Raw genomic sequence first — 8,320 nt, forward strand, 5'->3', positions numbered from 1 at the left:
TATCGGGACACCCTCTATACCAGTGGTTCTCAAATGGAGGTACGCGTACCCCTGGGGGTACTTGAAGGTATGCCAAGGGGTACGTGAGATTTTTTTTAGATATTCTAAAAATAGCAAGAATTCAAAAATCCTTTATAAATATAAATAAAAACCTATCTTTTTTTCCAAATAGTTCAAGAAAGACCACTACAAATGAGCAATATTTTGCACTGTTATACAATTTAAAGGCCTACTGAAACCCACTACTACCGACCACGCAGTCTGATAGTTTATATATCAATAATGAAATCTTAACATTGCAACACATGCCAATACGGCCGGGTTAGCTTACTAAAGTGCAATTTTAAATTTTGCGCGAAATATCCTGCTGAAAACGTCTCGGTATGATGACGCCTGCGCGTGACGTCACGGATTGTAGAGGACATTTTTGGACAGCATGGTTGCCAGCTATTAAGTCGTCTGTTTTCATCGCAAAATTCCACAGTATTCTGGACATCTGTGTTGGTGAATCTTTTGCAATTTGTTCAATGAACAATGGAGGCAGCAAAGAAGAAAGATGTAGGTGGGAAGCGGTGTATTGCGGCTGGTGTTGTGCCGGATAACGTACCCCCGCCGTAGAATGCACCCCTTGACTGTTGTGCCAGATAACACAGCCGGTGTTTCATTGTTTACATTCCCGGAAGATGACAGTCAAGCTTTACCATTGGCCTGTGGAGAACTGGGACAACAGAGACTCTTACCAGGAGGACTTTGAGTTGGATATGCAGACGCGGTACCGTGAGTACGCATGCAGCTGCGGCTTCCAAACATTTGATCGCTTGCCCGTACGTGCGTGCCGCTATGTGCATGTCACGTACGTAACTTTTGGGACTTTGGGGAAATATATGTGCTGTATGAACTTTGGGGAGGTGAATGGTACTTTGGGCTGTGGGATTGAGTGTGTTGTGCAGGTGTTTGAGTTGTATTGGCGGGTTATATGGACGGGAGGGGGGAGGTGTTTGTTATGCGGGATTAATTTGTGGCATATTAAATATAAGCCTGGTTGTGTTGTGGCTAATAGAGTATATATATGTCTTGTGTTTATTTACTGTTTTAGTCATTCCCAGCTGAATATCAGGTCCCACCCGCCTCTCACAGCATCTTCCCTATCTGAATCGTTCCCACTGCCCTCTAGTCCTTCACTCTCACTTTCCTCATGCACAAATCTTTCATCCTCGTTCAAATTAATGGCGAAATCGTCGCTTTCTCGGTCCGAATCGCTCTCGCTGTTGGTGGCCATGATTGTAAACAATGTGCAGATGTGAGGAGCTCCACAACCTGTGACGTCACGCGCATATCGTCTGCTACTTCTGGTACAGGCAAGGCTTTTTTATCAGCGACCAAACGTTACGAACTTTATCGTCGATGTCCTCTACTAAATCCTTTCAGCAAAAATATGGCAATATCGCGAAATGATCAAGTATGACACAGAATGGACCTGCTATCCCCGTTTAAATAAGAAAATCGCATTTCAGTAGGCCTTTAATAAATCAGAAACTGATGACATAGTGCTGTATTTTACTTCTTTATGTCTTTTTTTCAACCAAAAATGCTTTGCTCTGATTAGGGGGTACTTGAATTAAAACAAAATTCACAGGGGGTACATCACTGAAAAAAGGTTGAGAACCACTGCTCTATACTACGAATTATTCATGGGACATTTGACTGCCGACAATGTTAGTTAAGTTCCAATGAATGTCTCACACACACATTGGGTGTGGTGAAATGTGTCCTCTGCCTTTGACCCCCTGGGAGGTGAGGGGAGCAGTGAGCAGCAGCGGTGGCCGCGCTCGGGAATCATTTGGTGATTTAACCCCCAATTCCAACCCTTGATGCTGAGTGCCAAGCAAGGAGGCAATGGGTCCCGTTTGTTGTGGTCTTTGGTATGACTCGGCCGGGGTTTGAACTCACAACCTCCAAATCTCAGGGCGGACACTCTAACCACAAGGCCACTGAGCTGGTTTGATGTGTCACACACTACAGCGTGACTTCAGTTGTTTGAATCTTACAAGACTTACATTGTTTCTGTCTTCCGTCCCACAGACATAGCGGCGAGCAAGTTTTGGCTGCCGCACGAGAGTCTCCCATGGGTTGCCGCGCCGCTCCTGTCCCCCCTCTCACTCTGCAGCTGGAGCTAGCAGGGCCAGATGCTACATGGTTGCACCACCCTCTGTCCCCCCTTTCCTTTTCCAGGAGGATGGTGCCCAGAGAGGAGGATGACAAACGCCTCTGCCTCCTCGTATTGACGGATTTGGACGACCTGACTCCAGCCCCGCTCTGTTCCAACCGCCGGTGCAAGATGTTGACTTAATGGAAAGGGGGTTTGGCTGTTGATGGGCCCATATGTGTTTGTATTGGGGGGGGGGGCAACATGTCCATGTATCACTGTGTGTTCAATAGCATTGTGAATGTGTTTGTGTCTCTCTTCACGCAGCCCAGACTGCCTACATCCATCATGCCATGGTGCCCTGGCAGAGGCTGAGACTCAGACAGCTTCACTAACACACGGTCAGTTAAATTGCCTGTTAAATTGTCTCGGGCCTGTCGCTATCTTAGGTGTAGATAAAAAAAACAAAAAACCCTGCACTTACAGGCTGCACTTAATGGCAGAAATTGTCAAGTAAATGCCAGCCTTGCTCCATGCAGAGAGGGTGAGTGCAGTAACAGTCCGGACAAAATACTTCAAATGGTGATGCTTATGACACAAATTGGGTATTTTGAAGCATAACATTGAATTTTATGTCACACAGTGATCATTTCTTCTCGCAGTACTTATGCAATATGGTAGCACCATACCCTGCACACAGCTCGTCCTTTTTCTGGGGCTGAATTCCACCACAAATTCATCAGCCGTCACTTAATAATTAAAACGGTCATTTCAGCAGACAAGTTGTCTGACATTTCTCCCTATGCAACCACATGGAAAATTAAGACTCATTCTTTTAACATTACTGGCATATTGCAGGTCATGGCTGTAGTCTCTCTCTTGAGTACCCGGAGCAGAACCATTGGAAGTGGTGGAGTTTTAAGGCCAGTACGGTCACTGTTTATTTAAAAAAAAAAATTATTTATTTTTGTCCTGTCCAGCTACTCAGGCAAATCATATAGTTGATGTAGATGCCCATATCGGCTGTACACATTTACTTTCCAAAAGAGAAGTGTGGAATACTTCTCTTGTTGCCTTATTTGTATTTGACTTTATTAAATGGATTTATATTATTATTTGGAGCAGGAGGGGATAGAAAGAGAGAAAAAAGGAAGACAGAGGGGGAAATTGCGGGGACAAGAGGGGGATAAGACAGAGAGACAACAACAACAGCAAACACAACAATAACAAACACAACAGCAACAACAACAACATGGTCACTGTTCATGATCCGTCAAAATTATGCATATGTCCTTAAAGGATTTCCACTATTAGTTCAATTATAAAATGTTTAAATGCAACACATAGTGCTGCATGATTGACAAAGGGGTTTTTTTCGTACTCCCCCACCCTATGTATGTTCTTGTCTTTAATTTAGACATTGTCTATTTGTATTAAAACCATTTAAAATATGAGATTCATGTAATATTACTGGGTGAATTTACATCAGGCCCCGCGATGAGCCGGCGACTTATCCAGGGTGTACCCCGCCTTCTGCCTGAATGCAGCTCGGAGAGGCTCCAGCACCCCTCGTGACCCCGTAAGGCAGTGGTCCCCAACCTTTTTGTAGCTGCGGACCGGTCAACGTTTGAAAATGTGTCCCACGTACGGGGGGGTATTTATTTTATTTTATTATTATTTTTTTTTTCCATAAAGAAATACAATCAGGTGTGCTTACGGACTGTATCCCTGTAGACTGTATTGATCTTTATTGATATATAATGTATATATTGTGTTTTTTATGTTGATTTAATTAAAAAAAAATAAAAAATAAAAATAAAAATTATTGTGCGGCCCGGTACCAATCGGTCCGCGGACCGGTACCGGGCCGCGGCCCGGTGGTTGGGGACCACTGCTGTAAGGGACAAGCGGTAGGAAATGGATGGATGGATTCATGTAATATTATTGGGTGAATTTTTCATCAGGCCCTGCGATGAGCTGGCGACTTGTCCAGGGTGTACGCCGCCTTCTGCCTGAATACAGCTGGGATAGGCTCCAGCGGCCCCACAACCATACTTGCCAACCTTGAGACCTCCGAATTCGGGAGATGGGGGGGGGGTGGGGGGTTGGGGTGGGTCGTCCTGGAAGAGTTAGTGCTGCAAGGGGTTCTGGGTATTTGTTCTGTTATGTTTATGTTGTGTTACGGTGATTGATTGATTGATTGATTGAGACTTTTATTAGTAGGTTGCACAGTGAAGTACATATTCCATACAATTAACCACTAAATGGTAACACCCAAATAAGTTTTTCAACTTGTTTAAGTCGGGGTCATTTAAATTGATTCATGATACAGTTGGAATTGGGGGTTAGATCACCAAAAATGATTCCCGGGCGCGGCCACCGCTGCTGCTCACTGCTCCCCTCACCTTCCAGGGGGTGATCAAGGGTGATGGGTCAAATGCAGAGAATAATTTCACCACACCTAGTGTGTGTGTGACAATCATTGGTACTTTAACTTTAACTTTAACTTTATATACTATCATATATACTATCTCCATAATACAGTCATCACACAAGATAATCATCAGGGTGTATACATAGAGAGAGAGAGAGAGATCAGAAGGCATAAGAAAAATATCTACATTTGATTGTTTACATTTGATTATTAACAATCCGGGGAGGGTGTTAGTTTAGGGTTGAAGTTGCCTGGAGGTGTATTTTTATTGCGGTTTTGAAGGAGGATAGAGATGCCCTTTCTTTTATACCTGTTGGGAGCGCATTCCACATTGATGTGGCATAGAAAGAGTATGAGTTAAGACCTTTGCTGATGTTCTCCCGAAATGTGTTTGTCATTCTTGTTTGGTGTGGGTTCACAGTGTGGCGCATATTTGTAACAGTGTTAAAGTTGTTTATACGGCCACCCTCAGTGTGACCTGTATTCACTCATGTGTGTGTAAAAGCCGTATATATTGTGTGTCTAGGCCGGCACGCTGTTTGTATGGAGGAAAAGCGGACGTGACGACAGGTTGTAGAAGATGTTAAAGGCAGTGCCTTTAAGGCACGCCCCTAATATTGTTGTCCGGATGGAAATCGGGAGAAATTCGGGAGAATTGTTGCCCCGGGAGATTTTTGGGAGGGGCACTGAAATTCGTTAGTCTCCTGGGAAAATCGGGAGGGTTGGCAAGTATGCCCACAACCCCAAGAGGGACAAGCGGTAGGAAATGGATGGATGAATAGAATGTATATCAAATGTCCTTAAAAGGGACCGTATTATTCAATAAAGTCATAATTCATGTGGCGATAGCCAGTACAGTTACTCAAATATTTTTGAGAATTATGTGAGGTTAGTGTTTTTCTTTAAATAGTTAATTTACTCAAAAGTATATACAACACCAGGCTTATTATTTAGTCATGAATTTATCATTTATTAGACCACAGGCCCGTATTATAACCCCAAAGTCCCAATAAAATCTTTAAATACATTCTCGCCAGCTGGGACATAAACCCAGTCATCCTTCCTTACCCCACATCTCACATCAATATAAGTACTTTAATAAACAAACCTTCCCATGTGTAGAAGATACATTTTTAAAGCATCAATATATGAGCTGATTCGTTGTTAACCCGTTTCAGATGATGAGACGTCAAACTTAAAGAAGTAAATATGCAACCTAACCTAATTATAAACTAATAATTGGTGAAGTTTATTATATGTGCTATAGCAACACAAGTTGTCATGTTTCCAGCCATAAAGTCAGGGTTGTCACATTAACAAGATGGGGACATGATGAACGTACCTTGGAAACAATAAATCCATTCAACCATATAGGAAATGCTTATAATTCCAAGCATGACTGTATATTCGCTATTAATAAATAAAAGCACACAATGAAGGTCATTTTTTATTCAGGATATCAAGCTGTTTAGCGTATGTTCGGAATTGACCGCTAGGGGGCAGGAATGTTCCATAAGTGGCGAACATGGCTGCAATAAACTCTTATTACTCTGCTCCAGTTTAAAACATATTCGTCCCTAAATGTTTACATTTAAAGTTCTTATTCCGTGCAACTTGAATTATTATTTAAAACATTTGCACAAATGTACATGTATGGGCATTATATATTCCAATAACTGTCGTTTAACATAGAAACCCAAGTATTTGTCAGGTTGTATGGAAATCTATATGATAATTGTTTTGAATAATGGAGTTTTTTTGCAGACACTTGTGTGTTTGTTTAATTGTGACAAAAGTGCATCTTGTCATGAAGATGTGGCGCAAGGTGCAGGAGCAGCTAAAGTGCGACCTCCTTGGAGGCTGAGCAGGAAGGGAACTTTGCGGGGGTTTCTGGCTAAATGTGTCTCCATCTGCTCAGCCATCTGAAGAAAATCTTAGAACATGTTACATTGCATTTTGTTCTGCATGGGCCTTGTTTCTTATAGTTTGGGATGCCAACAACTCACCTTTTTTAACATTCAGTTCTTGTCTCGCATGCATCAACACCAAAAACTTGCACTTAATCCGGGAAACTATGTTTGATTGCGTTCAAAAACGTGGTGAAGTTATCACCAAAACAACCAGAATCTGGCCTAGTTCGTGCAATTCCTAAATGGCACTGCCCCACTGCCTCATAAAATACATTAAAGGGGAACATTATCACCAGACCTATGTAAGCGTCAATATATACCTTGATGTTGCAGAAAAAAGACCATATATTTTTTTAACCGATTTCCGAACTCTAAATGGGTGAATTTTGGCGAATTAAACGCCTTTCTAATATTCGCTCTCGGAGCGATGACGTCACAACGTGGCGTCACATCGGGAAGCAATCCGCCATTTTCTCAAACACCAAGTCAAATCAGCTCTGTTATTTTCCGTTTTTTCGACTGTTTTCCGTACCTTGGAGACATCATGCCTCGTCGGTGTGTTGTCTGAGGGTGTAACAACACGAACAGGGACAGATTCAAGTTGCACCAGTGGCCCAAAGATGCGAAAGTGGCAAGAAATTGGACGTTTGTTCCGCACACTTTACCGATGAAAGCTATGCTACGACAGAGATGGCAAGAATGTGTGGATATCCTACGACACTCAAAGCAGATGCATTTCCAACGATAAAGTCAAAGAAATCTTCCGCCAGACCCCCATTGAATCTGCCGGAGTGTGTGAGCAATTCAGGGACAAAGGACCTCGGTAGCACGGCAAGCAATGGCGGCAGTTTGCTCCCGCAGACGAGCGAGCTAAACCCCCTATCGACCATAGCTTCCCTGGCCTGCTGACATCAACTCCAAAACTGGACAGATCAGCTTTCAGGAAAAGAGCGCGGATGAGGGTAAGTCTACAAAATATATTAATTGATGAAAATTGGGCTGTCTGCACTCTCAAAGTGCATGTTGTTGCCAAATGTATTTCATATGCTGTAAACCTAGTTCATAGTTGTTAGTTTCCTTTAATGCCAAACAAACACATACCAATCGTTGGTTAGAAGGCGATCGCCAAATTCGTCCTCGCTTTCTCCCGTGTCGCTGGCTGTCGTGTCGTTTTCGTCGGTGTCGCTTGCATACGGTTCAAACCGATATGGCTCAATAGCTTCAGTTTCTTCTTCAATTTCGTTTTCGCTACCTGCCTCCACACTACAACCATGCGTTTCAATACATTCGTAATCTGTTGAATCGCTTAAGCCGCTGAAATCCGAGTCTGAATCCGAGCTATTGTCGCTATAGCTTGCTGTTCTTTCCGCCATGTTTGTTTGTGTTGGCTTCACTATGTGACGTCACAGGAAAATGGACGGGTGGTTAAAATCAGGCACTTTGAAGCTATTTTTAGGAATATTGCGTGATGGGTAAAATTTTGAAAAAAACTTCGAAAAATATAATAAGCCACTGGGAACTGATTTTTAATGGTTTAAACAATTCTGAAATTGTGATAATGTTCCCCTTTAAATGATTAATAAAACAATGAACCATCTAAATGTACAACTTTTCTCCCATGCATGTGTAGTGTGATGATGTATATATGCTTGTTTCATGTCTGGATGAATGCGCAGGAATCACACTAATGCAGGGTGACCGAGGGGGGCCTTTTCCTGAGACAACCCCCCTCCCAACAGCTGTCCTCAAATCAATACACATCAGGGAAATATGAAAACAAACATCCATACACTGCATATGGATCTGCCCCCTTACACCTAAACAACAATA

The sequence above is a fragment of the Nerophis lumbriciformis genome, linkage group LG06, assembly GCF_033978685.3.
Source record: "Nerophis lumbriciformis linkage group LG06, RoL_Nlum_v2.1, whole genome shotgun sequence".
Taxonomy (NCBI): domain Eukaryota; kingdom Metazoa; phylum Chordata; class Actinopteri; order Syngnathiformes; family Syngnathidae; genus Nerophis; species Nerophis lumbriciformis.